Source organism: Trichechus manatus, unplaced genomic scaffold (assembly GCF_000243295.1).
Source record: "Trichechus manatus latirostris isolate Lorelei unplaced genomic scaffold, TriManLat1.0 scaffold00219, whole genome shotgun sequence".
NCBI classification, from domain to species: Eukaryota; Metazoa; Chordata; class Mammalia; order Sirenia; family Trichechidae; genus Trichechus; species Trichechus manatus.
The window spans coordinates 3,432,790-3,452,134 of NW_004444155.1; the positions used below are offsets into that span (position 1 = coordinate 3,432,790).

General features: G+C 38.0%; 1 gene segment (V, D, J or C); it reads right to left on the minus strand.

The window, feature by feature from the left end:
• Positions 1-19,345, minus strand: part of LOC101352938 (immunoglobulin kappa variable 4-1-like) — an 83,795-nt gene that overhangs the window by 5,341 nt on the left and 59,109 nt on the right.

Genomic DNA, 19,345 nt, shown 5'->3' on the forward strand with positions numbered 1-19,345 from the left:
AGAGATTAATATTGCCACTCCTGCTCTTTTTTGAGTGTTGTTTGCTTGATATATTTTTTTCCATCCTTTGAGTTTTAGCCTGTTTGTGTCTTTAAGTCTAAAGCGCATCTCTTGTAGGCAGCATATAGATGGATCGTGCTTTTTTATCTAATCTGTCACTCTCCGTCTCTTTATTGGCACATTAAGTCTGTTTACATTTGGCATAATTTTTGATAGGTAGGAATTTAGTGCTGTCATGCTGATATCTCTTTTGGTGTGTTGTTCAGTTTCTTTGTTCTCCTCAATTTTCTGTGCTGAGTCATTTTTCTGTATTTTTTTTTGTTTTTTTCATCTTTTTCTTTGTTGTAGATTTTGTGTTTGTGGGTCTTTATGTTTTTCTACTTTTTTATTTTGATTCGTAGGATAGTTAGATTCCTTTGTGGTTACCTTAATATTTACTCCTTATTTTATAAGTTTATACCAGTGTGTTATTACTTTATATAGCCTTAATTCCCCTCCATATAGAAAATCAATGTCTCTAGTTTTTAAGTCCCTCTGTTTTTGTTTTAATATTATCCTTTTTTTTTTTTTTTTTACATATTGATATCTGTTTCCTAATTCAATGTTTTAGCTCTGATGTAATTTCAATTTCCATACCTGAGTCAATATCTGGTTGCTCTGTCCTGTGTTCTAGTCTTGAGTTGTTAGCTGATGTTATTGATTATCTAACCGTAGGACTCCCTTTAGTATTTCTTGTAATTTTGGTTTGGTTTTTGCAAATTCCCTGAACTTCTTTTATCTGGAAATGCCCTAATTTTGCCATCAAATTTGAGAGACAGTTTTGCTGGATATATAACTCTTGGCTGACAGTTATTTTCCTTCAAGTCTTTAAATATGTAATCCCATTGCCTTCTAACCTGCATGGTTTCTGCTGAGTAGTCCGAGCTTATTCTAATTGACTCTCCTATGTAGATGACTTTTGTTTTACCCCAACCACTCTTAAAATTCTCTGTGTATCTTTGGTTTTGGTAAGTTTGATTATAATATGTCTTGGTGACTTTCTTTTGGGATCTACCTTATGTGGGGTTCGATGAGCATCTTGGATACATATCTTCTCATCTTTCATGATATCAGGGAAGTTTTCTGTCAACAAATCTTCAACAATTTTCTCTGTATTTTCTGTTCTCCCCACCCCACGTTCTGGTACTCCAATCATTCGTAGGTTATCTCCCTTGATAGAGTCCCTCATGACCCTTAAAGTTTCTTCATTCTTTTTAATTCTTTTATCTGATTTTTCCTCAAATAAGTTGGCATCAAGAGCTTTATCTTCAGTGTCACTAATTCTAACTTCTACTACCTCAATTCTGCTCCTATGACTTTCTATTGAGTTGTCTAATTCTGAAATTTTATTGTTATTCTTCCGGATTTCTGATTGCTGTCTCTCTGTGAATTCTTGCAGCCTATTAAATTTGGCATTATGTTCTTGAATAACTTTTTTAAGTTCCGCCACTACTGTCTCTGTATGTTGCCTGGCTATATCTGCGTTCTCCCGAATTTCCTTTCTTATTTCTAGAAGAGTTTTGTATATTAATCTTTTGTATTCTGCCTCTGGTAATTCCAAGAAGTTCTCTTCCTCCAGATAATTTATTGATTCTTTATTTTGGAGCTTGCTGAAGCCATCATGGACCGCCTCTTTATGTGACTTGATACTGAATGTTGTCTCTGAGCCATCAATAATTTGTAATAATTTTATTTTGTGTTTGCTTAGTGAGACCTAGCTTCTTATTTTATTTTGTTTTGGTATGCCCAAATAGGCTGTTCGTGTGCACTGGTTTGAATTTTGACACCTTTTGATCTCTAATGTCCCGTCACCAGGTAGATAGTTCTGAAACTAAGTATGTGCAAATAGGAGTCCATAAAATTTTCCTATATGGGATCAGCTCGGTGTGTAAGCAGTTGGTCACCAAGTGTGTGATGTAGGCTCTCACCCACAGTCCTAAAGAGGCATGGATGATTGGTGCAGGCACTGGACTCTGGCTGTGGTAGGGGATCACACGCTGAGCCAGGCAGGGGGCTGATGGCTGCCCCTGAGAGTCTGAAAGGAAAGCATGTCCCTATTCTCTAGGGTGAGTAGATAGGTGAGTTTTGCAGCCAGGCTAAGATCACCCCACTCTGTTGGCTGTAAAGATTCGAGGTCACCACTTTTTCTTGAACTCCTGTAACAGGTGACTAGGTACTTTAGGAGCTACCACCAGTCCTCAAGACCCTGCTGCAGATCGATAAAAGTGCCTACTTGAGGGGCGGGGCTGTTTTGAGGGTCACAAATCTTCCCGTTCACAGCTGAAGCAGTTGAAGTTAAACTTCAGATGTTTGCCCTGTTATACTGTGGCAGTGAGGGCTAACACTGTTAAGACGGGTCTCCCCAAGTCTATACTAGGGTGTAAGGCACTCAGATTCTGTGGACCCCTGATTACTGTGGCCAGAAAAGGAGCTGTGCCAATCCTGTGTTCCTGGTCTAGGGGAGCCAGCAGCTTATTTGTTCCCTCTCCAAGGCGAGGAGAATGGGTCAGGGCACCTTTTGGGATATACTTCTGGCCCAGCAGACTCCTGGTGCAGAGCGCAGAGGGAGAACGTAAAAGGGAGAGATTTTTTTCCCATATGGGCTTTTTTTTTTTTTTTAATCGTACAAAAGGGTGCACACATGTACTTATCCTAGCCTCTTGGGAGCTGTTCTTCATTGGTTTGGAGTTTCCAGCAACAATCTCTGCTGTCAGGTCTCTCTTGATGTGGAAACTGCTTCCCAAACACGCACAGAGCACAGTGTTTCAGTGTGGTTGTGGCTCTGCAGTTTCACTGCCACACCTCTAGCCCTCCTCACCTCTTCCAAATGGTCTTCTTCTCCTGTATGACTCAGATGGATTTCTTAACCTTGCCTTGTTCAGGGCTTCCAGATATTCACATAGAATCAAATCACCTGTTTTTCCAGGTCTTTGTTGTAAGAGGGATAAAGGAAGCGTCTAACTACTCCGCCATGTTGACCACGCCTCCACAACTGACATATTTTTTTTAATTTTTTCCCCATACAAAAATTTATAAATATGGTGTTATGTAACTCTGATTGTTCTCCCCTGTGACAACACACTCCTCCTTTACACCCCTTATTCCCCATGTCCATTCAACCAGATCCTAACACTCTCTGACTCCAGTCTCAGTCAGACAACTAAGTCTGGTCTTCTTACTAGAATTTGAATTCTGCACCCGACCTTTCTCCTAACCCATCAGGGACTCTCTGTTCTGTTCCCTGTCAGGGGGGTCATTGGTGATAGCTGGGCACCATCTAGTTCTTCTGGTCTCAGTTTGATAAAGTCTATGGTTTATGTGGTCCTTTCTGTCTCTTTGGCCAATACTTTAATTGTGTCTTTGGTGTTCTTCATTCTCCTTTACTCCAAGTGGTTGGGACCAATTGATGCATCTTAGATGGCTACTTGCAAGCTTTAAGACCCAGATGCAACTCACCAAAGTAGGAAGCAGAACATATTCTTAATAAGCTTTGTTATGCCAAATGACCTAGCTGTCCCCTGAAAGCATGGTCCCAGACGTGTACCCCTGCTATTCTGTTCCTCAAACTGTAACTAACATCTGATGTTAGTGGTGTAAGACTCTGAGCGGAGTCCTGGTAACAGGACAAGAGCTTGGCTGTTAACCAAAACGTCAGCATTTCACATCCTCCAGCTGCTTCTTGGAAACCCTATAGGGCAGTTCTCTGTCCCATAGGGTTACTAACAGTCAGAATCAACTCTATGTCAATGAATAATATATTGAGCAAAGAATCCAGCCACCCAGGGAATCTAGAATTTCTGGAGCCATTAATGCCAGAAAAATCCCTGAAACTATTGCCCAGAGATAATATTTAAATTATAAACACAAAACAAAAGCTATTCCATGAGATCTTCTTTGAACCAAACAACAGTTTAGTTTAATTGGTAAAATATGTCTACCTTGAGGTCGCTTTCTTTTAAAGAATTATCTATGTGAGATTAAACTGATAACAGCAATTAAAAAGGTTAGATGAGAAGTTTAGGGAACAGTAAGTTTAGGTCAATCATGGTTGAAGAATTTAGAAAAGGATATGGAGAATGATTGCACAACTTGAAGAATGTAATCAATGTCACTGAAATGTACACGTAGACATCATTGAAAAGGTTGTATGTTTTGCTATGCATTATTCCATCAAAATTAAACATTAAAAAAACTGCATGGTGCTCAGATTTCGAATCTGCGGAAATGTGAGCTAATATGTTGCTAAACATGTGGCAATTTGTTAAAGAATGATAGAAAACTAATGTAGATATAAATTCTTAACAAAACTAGTTGCCATAGAGTCAATTCTGACTCATAGCCATACATTCAAAGGAAGATCAGAAATCCAGACAGAAAAATTTATTTTCTCACTTAGCTCCTGGTTAACAGTATTGGAAATAATTGACTTTTGTCTATTTGAGGCATCTGAGGTTAGTGATATAAAATGAACATCACTGAAATGTTTACAAATATATTATTCAGGTAATGAAAGTTATTGCTCTAATTTTCATATCTGTACAGGAAACCATGAACTGAAAGATGACTAAAATTAATGTAGAAGAACCATCGTTTTATCTAAATGAAAATGCTTCAGAGTGATATATTCAGCACATACACATGTGAAATATCGTTGACCCAGTTCTCTGAAAATAAACAAATGTATCTGAAATGGATGTTAACTTTCTTTAACAAAGAGTATGAGAGGGATAGAAACAGTTAAAATCTGGACTACTGAAAGGTTGGTGGTTCAAACCCACCCAGAGGCACCTTGGGTGTAATGCCTGGAGATCTGCTTCTGACAGGTAACAGCCATAAAAACTGTGTGGAATGCAATTCTATTCTGCACACATGAGGTCCCCATGAGTCAGAATCCACTTGATGGCAACTAAAGACAACAGGGTCATTTAACACATTCGTGTCTTCTGGTTTTCATGTGCTCAACCTCGTGGTGTATGGTAAATGTCAACAAACATTTTGTGCAATTTTCACATTATTAATCTTCTGTTTGTAAAACAAAATTTCAATGGTTAATTTTTTGTTAACCACGCACTTTTATTTTTTATCTCGTTGCCCAAAAGGTTTACCATGAAATTATTGAAAAAAACAAACAGAAAAAAAAAATGATACCAAGCAATAAGAGAGTCACAAGATTACATCATGTATTAAGTGTGAAAACCACTGTAGTAAGAGATTTAAGACTGTTCTCCACTACTTCCATAGCAGGACTGCACAGTCTCCACTTCCCTCACATATTTTCCATGTAACTAACCTATCGTTTCCAACATGTTCCACTCCCTCCACTGAGTGGCAGCGTGGCAGCTTTGGACATACTGCAGGTCAAGGCACAACTGGCTGGCAAACCAAATGACTGGTGAGAATACAAGCAAACAATATTTTACCCATTACCATATGTGACTAAGAGAAGTTCATCAAAAATTATCAAAATATTAATACCTCAGGGATCAAGATCCCAAGATGAAAAAGGCCAGAAGAAGTGAGAAGAGTTATTTCTAGTCTAAGGTTTCACTCCATGTTAAAGCGAGAGCTCTGTTCAAGACACATTGGTCTCATCAGCTAAGACCACGGCAGAAGCAAAAGGGGGTGAGGGAGCGAGGTCTTAAAACCATCCTAGTCATTTTAATGCAACTATTAATAATGACACTTTATTAGAAAATAAAAAATTTGGAGCAAAGGGCAAAATTATAGAGACAGTATCAAGATAAGTGGTTGCAACGAGTTCAGGAAGAAAAGGGAGAGATGAATTGGTGGAGCACAGGGCGTTTTTCAGGCAGTGATATAATGGTGGAGAGATGACATTTGCATTTGTCAAAACCCAGAGGACTGTACAGCACAAAGAGTGCACCTAATGTAAACTATGGACTTTAGTTAATAATAATGTATCATTATTGGTTCATCAAAGGTAATGAATGAACCACACGAATGCAACATGTTAAGAAGAGGTGAGACATTGCCCAGGAGAGAGCAGGACTGTGTGTTAGCTTTCTGAACTTTCTGCACAATTTTTCTGCAAAACTAAAACTGCTTTAAAAATCAGTCTATTTAAAAAAACATTTTTAAAAAATCTGGGCAAAAGCTAAACTGGAGAGAATACTGAGACAGTGAATATAAACAAGGACTATTTCAGACAATTCTAAATACATGAGGTTATACATAAACAAATGGACAGACTCAAAGAAAATAACTTAAACTAGCTAACATAGTCAAAAAGGATAATCATAGTTTCCTAGGTTGGCTGCATATCAGAATCATCTGGGAACTTATTTGAGTGGTCAGAATTCCCAGAATGGGAGTGTGGGAATCTGTATTTTAGCAAGGTTTCCAGATATTTCTTTTGTAGTATATGGCACCAGTTCATGAACAGGCATAGAAAGACCACTGCTGCTCCACACAAGCACCCCAGTGACATCAAGGAGAACAAAAAAAACCTAGGTCATATGAAATTTATGAAGATTAAATGAGATATTTAAGGTATATCACAAATATGAATCAATATCATTTTTATCCACATGTAAAAGTAATGAGAACACAGCTAAGAATTTTAAAATGTCTGTTTGACTTAAAATGAAGACTTCATGGCTGACTTTCCCTGCAGGGTGGGTAAAAAGGCAAAGTGGTGCAGACTATTCGAGAGAAGATCAGAGGAAGCAATGGAGGCAACAAATGAAAGGAAGGCCAACAGAGAGATGACGCCTGGGATTTGAAGGTTTATTTTTAATGTGATTGTAGAAGACTGAATTATGGATCCCAAAGCTATCAGGTCCTAACATCTGGAACCTGTACATGTTATCATAGATGGCAAAGAGTTTGCAGATATGATTTGCAGTTAAGGATCTTGAGATATGCGGATTATCCTGAATTATCAGGGTGGGCCCTAAATGCCATCACGTGTGTCCTGTTATAAGAGGAAGATTTGACCAAACGCATAAAAGAAGACTATCTACAGATGGAGCAGAGATAAATTTAAAGATGCCGGCCTTGAAGACTGCAGTGATGTGACCACAAGACAATGAATGTTGGCAGCCACCAGAAGCTGGATGAAGCAAGAAACAGATTCTCTGTCAAAGCCTTTGGAGGAATCATAGCTTGCCCAAACTCGATTTCAGTCCAGTGATACTGATCTCAGAACCCTGGCCTCCAAAAATGTGACAGAATTCATTTCAATTGCATTAAAATAATAATCTTGTGCTACATTGTTAGAGCAGCCACAGGAAACTAATACAGTGATGCAAATTCATAAAAACGAAAAAAAAGAGTTACTTACGAAGGACAGTTAAAAATAGTAATAATGGTAATGTCCAATTATTGTCTATGTGCCATGCTCTACTTGAAGCATTTTACATATATTGCATCATCTTGCTTCCCAACAACCTTACAAAATAGTTAGAATTGTTACATTCATTCTACATACAAGAAAACCTGGCTTCTGAGTAGTCGAGTGACTTACTCAAGGTCACATGGCTAGGAAGGGACAGAGTGTATGAAAAAAAAATTGATACCTTAATGATCACAGTCATGTGCAAATCTGTGCCCAATTGTAGATCATTGGGATTAGAGAATTAGAGAATGACTTTTAAAAAGAGAAATATATTTGAGAGATGACTTTTATTTTTTTTTTACTTTTTATCTTTCTGTCATCTACTTTTAAAGAGAAAGCAGAACTGAGCAAAGGAACCAGCATAGAACTACAAAACAAACATTCAGATAATACTGAGCAAAAAAAGCCTTTCTGGCAAAGAAGGCCCAGTAGGGAGGAAGGGAAGGAGGCAGGCTAGTGCCTATAGTAGAGGTTGAGATCCTGACAGGGACAGGATTGCATCTTGAAAAGCTCCCAGCTTTTGATGATAAGAGCGGAGAAAATGAAGGAGACTGGTAAGGTGTTAAATAAGAGATGGTCGTGTCAAGAAGACACAAGGAAGTTGATCCATTAGGGTATTCAATCTCAGTGGATATTATGCAACAGTGAGTAGAGCTGGAGCCTCCTTGGATCGATCATGTGCATCTAGCTGTAAGAGACTTGCTGGCAGTGTCCTGACAACACAAGAGAAGTCTTGACAGGAGGGTGTGTTGGGCAGAACAATGGTCCCCAAAGATGTTCATGCCCTAACACCTGGAACCAGTGAATGTCTTAATCTACATGAGAACAGGAATTTAAAGTTGTGATTGAGGGTACAGATTTGGAGATGGAGAGATTATCCTGGATTATCAGAATAGGCTCGTTTTAATTGCAAGAATTCTTAAAAGCAAAGATCCCTTCTCTCCTATGGTCAGAGGGAGATGTGAAAACTAAAGAAGAATCAGACAGATGGAAGTCACTGTCTTTCAAGATGGAGGTGGGAGGCCATGAGCCAAGAAATGCAAGAGGCTACTAAGAACAACAAAAAGCAAGATATTATATATTCCCCTAGTTTAGCCAAAAATAATACAACCCTGTCAACACTTTGATTTTAGACCAATGGGACCCATCAGGACTTCTGTAAAATAATATTTTTTTTCTTGTTTGTTTTAATCCACTATATCTATGGTATGATTTTAGACCAATTAGACCCATCAGGACTTCTGTAAAATGATAATTTCTGTTTGTTTGTTTTAATCCACTAAATCTGTGGTAATTTGTTACAGCAGCAATAGACAACTGATACAGAGGGTTAAAATGCATGTTCCTCCAGGGACTTTCCACAACAGGGAGCCAAAACAAAACCAAAAACCAAACCTGTTGCAGTTGAATCAATTCCAACTCATGGCGACCCTAGGACAGAGTAGAACTGCCTCATAGTATTTCCAAGGCTGTAATCTTTATGGAAGCAGACTGCCACATCTTTCTCCTGCTGAGTGTCTGGCGAGTTCAAACCAAAAACCTTTATTTAGCAACTGAGCATTTTAACCACTGTGCCACCAGGGGTCCTACAGGGAATGAAAGAGACGCCGAACTCCTAACTTGCCCTCTGAGCTCTGCAAACGTTTTAGCACGTAAGTCAGGAGACACAGCCTCTCAGTAGATGTAGGCAGTGTGCAAGCCCAAGGCCTGTGGGAGGAAGCAGCTACTTCTGCAGAGACTTGCTGACCCACAGCCTGAGGAGAAGGTTTGTGTTCACATCAAAGCACAGTGAGACGAAAGCCATAATGTTGCTGATAGTAATAATCTGCCGCATCTTCAGACTGGAGGCTGTTGGAGGTGAGAGCAAAATATGTCCCAGACCCACTGTCACAGAACCAGATGGGAGCCCCAGATGTCTTGGTGAATATTGAGTAGACAAGCAGTTTAGGAACCTGTCCTGGTATCTGCTGGTACCAGGCTAATCAGCTGCTTACTCTCTGACTGGAATTGCAGTTAAAGGTGACTGTTTCTTTCCTGGAGATGCAGCCAGAGAGGGTAGAGACTGGATCATCATGATTTCCCAACTGGTGTCTGCCATCAGAGTGGAAAATTACCATACACACCCACATTAGGTCAACACATTTAAAAGCATATTGTTCATAATGGGGTTTTCTAGAGCATTACATGCATAACGGAGTCTGTTTAGTAATAACTATTATTTCACTCTGCATCTAAATTCACTTTTCATGATCTAACAAACATTAATCTGTATGCATGGAAGTGCTTTTCAATCTCTCACTGAGACCCAGAGCAGCAACACCATAAGGAGCTGGGTCTGTGCCACCATCCTTGTGCAGTTGCCTTGCCTGATGCAGCTCCTTCACACTGAGGTGACAGAGATTTTTTGTATAGCTCTGAGCAGCAGGCCAGGGCCCAGAGGAGCCTATGAAAAGTAGGCAGGGGTTATGGAAGCAAATTGCAAGGGCATTGAGTTGTGGAGGTATATAATGTAAATAAAGACCTCAAAATACCATCACAAAAAGTAGCTGACTGTGAAGGATGCAGAAATCAATTTAGAAAGTTGAATTATAAACAAAAAGTTCAGAGGCAAGTTGAAATATAAAGTGCTTTTCAACATTAATAGCAATCTCTTACACAAGCAACAATCAACAGGACAATTTAAACACTCTCTCTTTAAAATAGAAATATATGTATATATTTTCCTTGTATGTTTATAAACTTAACTGGGTGAAGCAAACAGTTAAGCACTCAACTAAAAGCAGGAAGATTGGAGGTTTGAACGTACACAGATTAGGCTTGGAAGACAGGTCTGATGATCTTCTTCCAAAAGCACATAGCCTTGAAAACCCTATGGAGCATTCCTACTTTGCATACAGGAGATCGCCATGAGTTGGAATCCACTCAATGACAACTAACAACAACAACATGTACAAGTATATATATGTATATGTATATATGCTTATGCATACACACACAGATATGTAGATATAGATATTTATCTATAAATTTCTTCAAGAAATGAGAAGCTAAATCATGAGGCGGTTTGGGTTTCCAAGGTGCTATAATTAAGAAATATTTTTGTACTAAAGCTGTTTTGTCCTGAAGGCAACTAAGGGTATTGCAAATCAGTGGACTGAGTTCCAGGGCCGTTCAAAGGCCAGTGAAACAGAAGTGGTGACCAAGAGTCCATCCAAGTGGAAAGTTCAGAATGAGATCATCCTGCAGTAACCTTAGGTCTCATGTGGGCTCCACTTCAGGTAGGAATGAATCAGATTTTGACTGAACCCTTCAGTTTTCTCATTTTCATGAAACTGCAGAGAAAGATGCCTAGGATTGGTACAGAACAAGAGACGAAAAGGGAAAGGAAGAGAGGATTGGTACAGAACAAGAGAGGAAAAGGGAAAGGAAGAGAGGAAAAAGAAATCTTCCCTAGGAAGTTGTGACTACAGCTCAATCCCTGCAGGCATGCCCACTCCACACATGCATGGCCTAATTGAGCGTGACCCTTTGCATCCTTTATTTAGTTGGATCTACTAATGTTAGTGCCCCCAGGAACCTACCAGAAACATATATAAAACTTCTCTTGAGGAACACATATTCATTCTCATTTTCAGAAACCCCGGAAATAATTTTTGAAAAGCCAAATTCACAAGATGTTAGAGATTTCTCAATATCCAAGAACAAATCTTGCTGAAAATGAACACCATGCGTAAAATAGCTTCACAGACAGCAAAAGTCCCTCTTAGACTTCAAATTTTAAAATTATCACAAACAGAATGATTTTTAAAAAATGAATAATAAGCATGAATAAATGTATAGGGAAAACTATAAAAGATGGCATTACACTTTTAAAAGTATAATGTTAAACTCCATTTCTTGAAATTAGATATGCAAAACCAAAATCACAAGATAACTGGCAGCAGTAAAAGATTCACCGAGCTAGGAGATAAAGAAGAAGAAATGATTCAAAATACAACAAGGAGAAAGAAGAATATGGAAAAAAAAAACAGACATAGAGGATACAGTGAAATACAGTATGAGCATCTAAGATGGATTTGAAAGACAGAAGCGAGTGTTAATGGGCATATACAATAGTTGGACGGATAATGGTTAAGCATTCCCCATAACTAGTAACAGACATTATTCCACAGACACAAGGGCCAGCAAATTCCAAGAAAAATAAATAACAATGAATCTACACCTAGAGACATTTCAGAGAACTGCAGAAAATCAATAACAAAGAGAAAAGCTTAGAAGCAGACAGAAAAGGGACAGATCACCTTCAGAGGGGCAGAGTTATACAGAGATCTGACTCTCTGTTGCAAAAATGAAAACAAGAGGTTAGTAGAATGATATCTTCAAAGAGCTGGAAAAAATAACTGCATATCTAGCATTCTACACACAAAAATATTCTAGAATGAAGGCTCTATAAGGACGTTTTTGGAAAAACAGAAACTAAGATCGTTTCTTACTATCAGACCATCAGTAAAAATTCATAAAGACTCATCTTTATTCACAACAACACTATAAAATAGGTAGAATTATTATATCCATTTTGTTGTTGTCATTGTTGTTAGGTGCTGTCCAGTCGGTTCCAAATCATAGTGATCTTAAGTACAACAGGATAAAACACTGCCAGCTCCTATGCCATCATCATGAACATTGATATGCTTGAGCCCATTGTTGCAGCCATGGTGTCAATCCATTTCATTGAGAGACTTTCTGTTTTTCACTGACCCTCTACTTTATCAAGTGTGAATGTCCTTCTCCAGGAACTGATCCCTCCTGATAACAAGTCCAAAGGATGTGAGACAAAATCCCTTCATCCTAGCTTCTAAAGAGCATTCTGACTGTGCTTCTTCCAAGACAAATTTGTTTGTTCTTCTGGAAGTCCATGGTATATTCAATGTTCTTCAACAGCACCGTAACTCAATGGTGTCAATTCTTTTTCAGTCTTCCTTTTCATTGTCCAGGTGTCACATGGGTATGAGGCAGGGGAATATATCTTGGCTTGGGTCAGGCCCACACTAGTCCTCCAAACGATCTTTTGCTTTTTAACATGTGTAAGAGGTCATTTGCAGCAGATTTGCCCAATGCAATATGTCATTTGATTTCCTGACTGCTGCTTTCTTGAATGTTGATTGTGCATCTAAGTTGAATGAAATCATTGACAACTTCAATATTTTCCCCGTTTATCATGATGTTGCTTATTGGTCCAGTTGTGAATATTTTTGTTTTCTTTATGTCGAGGTGCAATCCATACTGAAGGCTGTAGTGTTTCATCTTCATCAGGAACAGCTTCAACTCTTCTTTGCTTTCACTAAGCAAAGTTGTGTCATCTCTGCATACGGCAGGTCCTTAATGAGTGTACCTCCAATCCTGATGCTGCCTTCTTCTAGGAGGTTGAAAAGTGAGGTAAACACTTTCTTCCTTGGAAGCTTCAGAGGGACCAGAGTACTGCTGACACCTTAATTTTATCCCAGTGATATCTGTGTCCAAATTCTAACCTATAGTAATAAATTTGTATTGTTTAAGCCAATAGGTTTGTGGCAATTTGTTACAGCCGCGACAGGACACTAATACACAGGATTAATGTGTATTTTGCTTTAGGGACTTTCCACAGCAGGGGATCAAAGAGAGCTAACCCCCTTAATCGTCTCCTGAGCCCTGAAATCCTTCGCACACATAAGTCAGTAGACACAGACTCTCAGGCAGATAGCGAAAATGTGCAAGCCCAGGACCTGTGTGGAGAAGTAGCTGCTGCTACTGAAGAGACTTGCTGACACACAGCCTGGGAGGGAGGATTGTGTTTGAAGATGAAGCACTGTGGGAGGAGCATTATAATGGTGCTGATAGTAGTAAACTGCAACATCTTCAGCTTGGAAGCTAATGATGGTGGAGTGAAATCTGTGGTAGATACACTGCCACTGACTGTGTCAGGGATCCCAGATGCCCAGGTAAGCATCTTCTGAATTTGTCCTTGTTTTTGCTGGTACGAGGCTAAGCAGTCCCTCTCGCTGAAGCTGTAAAAAAGATTCTGGATGGGCTTGCAGTTGATATTGGCCCTTTCTCCTGGACACATAGCCAGGGAGGCTAGAGACTGGGTCATCAAGATGTCCCCACTGGCTGCTTCAGACAGAGTGGACAATTACCATACATACATACATTATGTCACCACATTTAAAAACATATTGTTTCCAACTTCTTTTCTTATGGTGCCCAATGCTGCACAGATCTATTAGGTGTAACAAATTTGTTTAGGAAATAATTGTTAATTCATTCTGCATCTAAAATCAATTCCCTAATCTACAAAGATTTTAATCTGGATGCATGGAAGTGCTTTCCAGTCTCTCATGTGAGACCCTGAGCAGCAACACCATGGGGAGCTGGGTCTGTGCCATCATCCTTGTGCAGCTGCCCTGCCTGATACAGCTCAGTTCACACTGAGGGGACAGAGCCCTTTTGTAAAGCTCTGAGCAGCAGGCCAGGGCCCAGAGGGGCCGATGCAAAGTAGACAAAAATTATGGAAGCAAATTGCAAAGACAGTGGGTTGTAGAAGTACATAGGTAAAGAGGCAAAAATATCATTATGGAAAAGAGACAGTTTGACTATGAAAGATGCAAAAATCAATTTAGAATATAATTTTGGAATATAAAGTGCTTTCTCTTACTTAAACAACAACCAATAAGATATCTAAACAATAGTCTCTCTTTAAAAAAAAAATGTATATATGTATATATATATGTAACAAAAAAAAAACAGTTATCATAAAATCTGACTTTTTAGAAGTAGAGCATTGAGCCTTTCCCTCAGGAGCCTCTGAGTGGACTCAAACCTCCACCCTTTAGTTAATAGCGAGTGTGTTAACCTTTTGCACCCCACAGGGAATCCTTTATATCTATATTCTTTACATCTAAATTCTTTGTATTTACATTCTTTATATCTATATTCCTTATATCTATAGGTACAGATATGGCCTTAAAATAATTCAAGATCTGAAAAGAAAGATAGCTAGGATTTATAATTTTCTGGTAACCGAGAACTGCTAGAGTAATAATACTCATTTTCCTGAATGCATCTAAGGTATTACAAAAACGCAAGTTTGGGTTCCAGAAGTGAGTAAGGCCAGAGTAATACAAGTGGGGCGCCTGAGCTCTTCCTAGTGGAATTTCTGAGGGAAATCAATCCTACATGAACAGGAGATCCCTGGGGGCTCCACCTTCATGGTAAGCGCAAACCAGATCTTTTCTGGCACCACTCCCCTTAGTATCTTGGAACTGCGAGTAGAACTGCTTAAGTTTGTTACAGAAAATGAAAGGAAAAGAAAAAGGAAGAGGGTGAAAATGAAAACTTCCCTAAGAAGCTGTGATTGCAGATCAGTTCCTGCATGGATTCATACCCCATCTATGCATGGACTAAGTGAGTCTAGAACTTGGCAACATTGAACTTGGTTTAGCTCCTCCAGCTACTGGAAGAGTCCCCAAGCACCTGGCAGAAACAGTAAAACGTCTCCTGAGGGGGGCACATCCACTCTAATGTGTCAGGACTCTAAAAATATTTTTTAAGGGTCAATATCCTCAAGATTTCAGAGATTTTTGATTCCAAGGACATAAGAATTCATCGACAAGAACAACATGAATAGCAACGGAATCACAAACATCAGAAATTCCTCCTTACACTTCAGATTCAGATATTATCACTGATTTTCTTCTAAGAAATGAATAACAAACATGAAAATATCTATAAAAAATGAAAGTGGAGAAGGTAAATTACACTTAAAAATAGTCAAATATAATTTCTAGAAAGTAGATCTAGAATATTCAGTATTGAAATCTTAATGGACGTCATTGACAATAGTAAGATATTTATTGTTTGAAATAGATTGAAGTAGAAGATAAAGCAGAAGAAATGATCCAAAATATAACACGGAGAGAGAAAAAATAGAAAATACAGCTATAACAGAAACAGTAAAATCATCTAATAGAGATTTGATGGAGAGTAGAGAGAGTTACTGGGCAGACTCAATATCTGAACAAATAATGGTTGAGAATTGCTAGAACTAGTAAAAGACCCTAATTCGCAGACTCAAAGATCCAGCAGATCCCAAACTAAATAAACATAAAATATTTCACACCTAGCCGAATCTCAGAGAACTGCAGAAAAGCAAAGATAAATATATTGTATACATATATATATATAAAAGCAACCATAGGAAAAAGACAGATCACCTTCAGAGGAGTGTGCGTCTTAGCTCAAGCAGATACATGAGACTAAATGGGCAGCTTTTGTCAGGAGATGAGATGAGAAGGCAAAGACGGTCAGCAGCTGGTTGAATGGACACAGGAAATCTGGGGTGGAAAGAAGTGTGCTGTCATAGTATAGGGAGAGCAACTAGGGTCACATTACAATGTATATATAAATTTTATTTAGCAGCTTAGCTCTTAACGACCATGCTACCAGAGCTCCAAAAGTAGATTAGTTATAATAATATATATGTATCATGTATATGTATAATTATATATATAATGCTAGTGGTATAGTTGTTAAGAACTATAGCTGCTAATCAAATGTTTGGCAGTTCAAATCCACCAGGCCCTCCTTGGAATCCCTATGGGGCAGTTCTACTCTGTCCTATAGGGTTACTATGAATTGGAATCCACTCAACAGCAACAGGTATATATATATATATATATATATATATATATATATATATATATATTTATATTTATATATACTTTAATACATAAAACCTTGCTCACAGAAAAAAGTTTCAGTTCATGGTGATAAATGGTTCAATACAGCATGTAGTTATAATAATTTTAAATTGTATCCATTTAATAACTAGACCTCTAAATATATAAAGCAAAAAGTCACAAAACTTAAAGGAGAAAAAACACAATTGGAGGGGTATTTATTAGTTGTTCACTGTCAGTGCTTTATCAGAGTGAAATTAATAAAAACATGAAATTTGAAGAACACACAAGAAAAAAACTATATATAAAAAATTTAAATAACAAGACCAAAGCTTGACCACCCAGGTTCTTGCTCAGCGTGACTTGTATAGGCCAATGACTGACAGACAGAGGCAGGAGAACAGGAAAGTCACCTTTATTTCATTGTACAAGGAAAAGGAGTCAGTTGGAGCTGCTGCTGACAAAACTACTCACCAAGGGTGAGCAGGCAAGTTACTTTTAAAGGTGTTTACGTGTAGGGAGTTCATACAAGTTACGTCAGCAGCATACTCAATCATATTACACAGGTGCTATGGGGTTTTCATATAACCTCATAGAAAAAGCAGGATTCAAATGCAAAACTAGGGGCTGGTGGAAGACCATCAAAGAAAACAGGATTTTTCAATACAACACTGTTGGGGACAAAGCCAGGCAAAGAAACATGATTTTCAGTACAGCATTATGGGGGCTCTGTCTCACTCCTTTCATTTCTTTTTGGACATTGGTCATTCTAGACCGGTGTCCATTTTGAACTATAGCCTGGCTGGGAATTGTTTGGCATATATTCGGGGAGGGCAAATATTGGCCCTAAGCCTTTCATTGTGGCTACTGACCTCTTGTTGGTTTATAACTATTTACTAAATGTTAAAAGAAAAAGTGGCTTTTATGCCCTGTTTATGTGAATATCTCCTTAAAACATTTTTTTTTTTTTTTATTGTCTTAACTATTGTCTTTATAACTCTGGGCTCGGTCAATGTCTTTTAAAGTCTTTGTGAGTCCAGCTCTAGCTGGGTTACATTCTTTATGCTTAAGGACATGGAATAATTACTCCCATATTATCTCCTGAACCATTCTATTCTTTTGATCTGAGATTGGAGATATTCATACCTGGACTGAGTTGAGCCCTTAGATGGCGGCCATGGCAGGCTCTTTAAACTCATGGTGCTGATTTTCCACTGGATGCCATCTAGTTCTTCACCAGGATCTTGGGTAAGAACAACATTGTCATCAATCACATTGCTGAAGTGAGCGGAAGCAATGTACATCAACATTTTAGCCCGAGGCCTTCTTTTGCCTTTGATGTGCATAAGAAAATAGAAGATAAATTTATTTTGCCTAATACTATCAGGATGCAGACTAAAAATATTACTATACCTTACACTAGTGATCTAGACCATGTACTTATTCCTAATGGTAACCAACCAAATAAATCTGGTGTTTGTTATGGTGTAACCAAGTACCTTGCTATCTAATTCTATGTGTATCCTGTACTACTTTTCCTGTGTTATTTATCCAAATACAACAAGAAGCATTTGCCACAGCACAGACTATAATTTCTTAGGCTAAAAAAATTTAAAGTTGTTTTGTTACCTCATGTCACCTTGGCCAATGAGGTCAGAGATTTCTGTTGTGTTTTTATCCCTTTAGCACCTTCATCTGCTATTTGTCCCATAGTGATTGACAAATTTCTTAAAGATTTCAACAATTCAACTACATTATAACCAGAAATTAAAGCTACCAACCAAACCCTGAATGTTGGACCAATGGGTTTCTTTTTGACTCTCATTTTATAACGTGTAAAAGTTTAACATTACCTTTGCAATATTTAGTAGCATCATTACTATGAGTATCTAAAGGTAATCTTAAAATTTGCAAAGTGAGTTGCACGTACATTCACCAGGAATCTAAACAAGTAATTGCCCATGTAAACTCACTCCCAGTTGGAAAGGGATCATTTAAAACTATCATAGTTGAGTCAATCACACAAAAACATATATCCATAAGGAGCACACAAAGTTTATCTAGAGGAAACAGAAGGCATAGAGAAATTCACATGTGACAACCAGATTTTCATTAGAGAATACAGGATTAACAAGATAATATAGAACGGACATCTTCTATTGGAGGTCTTCAGTTAATCTGTTTAAAACATGCTAAGTGTAATTCTTTAGGGTAAGTTGCCCTTCCTTGATTTACCTATTATCAGTCATGGGTTACTTTCTCAGAAGTAGAAGTGTCACAAAACTGTTCTCTTGAACAAAGAACTTCTAATTCAAGAATTACAATATCTAAACCCATTAGTTATATAATATAGGAGAAAGGAAAATGGTTTCTTATATCCAGAAAGTAGAAGTATAAAACATCAGAAGTATTCTCACATAAAACCCATAATATTTCTTTACTCAGTTTTATGTAGTTAACTTCTGTTCCACTTTATTCTGGATCAGCCACAGTCTGTGAACTCATCAGCTTCTACGTAAGAGTTTTTGAAAATCTTGATTCAGTCTAGTCACAATTCTTTTCATGAATCTAATACAGTCTATCTTTTGTTGAGATATTTTGGTCAAATGTTTTCAGCAGTTCAGCAAACTAAAAACTTATTTGCAGAAACAAATCTTAATATGGCCGTGATTAAATTAGAAACATAATACTCCTAAGTATACAAAAAATTCACACCCAAATAAAGTCAGTTTTTTTTCTTTTTTAAAAATTTATTTATTTATTTAATTGAACTTCAGGTGAAGGCTTACAGAACAAGTAGTTTCCCATGAAACAGTATTACACATATTGTTTCATGACATTGGTCATAACATATCAACCCACAACCCACAACATATCAACCCTCTAACTTCTCAACCTTTTTTTTTGGTGAAAATACACATAGCCAAAGATATACACCATTTCAAAAATTTCTATGCACACAGTTCAGTTACATTGACTACGCTCTTCCAGTTGTGCTGTTATTCTCACTTAAGATGAAAGCTTACAGAAGAAAATAGTTTCTCATTTAACAGTTACTAAAAATGTTGCCCTATGACATCGGTTAACAATCTCACAACACATCAACAATATCCTTACTCAGACTTGGGTTCCCTATCACCAGCTTCCTTGTCCCCTTCTGCCTTCTGACCCTTGTCACTGGACTCCTGTACCTCGTTAGTCTCATTTGGTTTTACGGGGCTGTCCACTCCCAGGC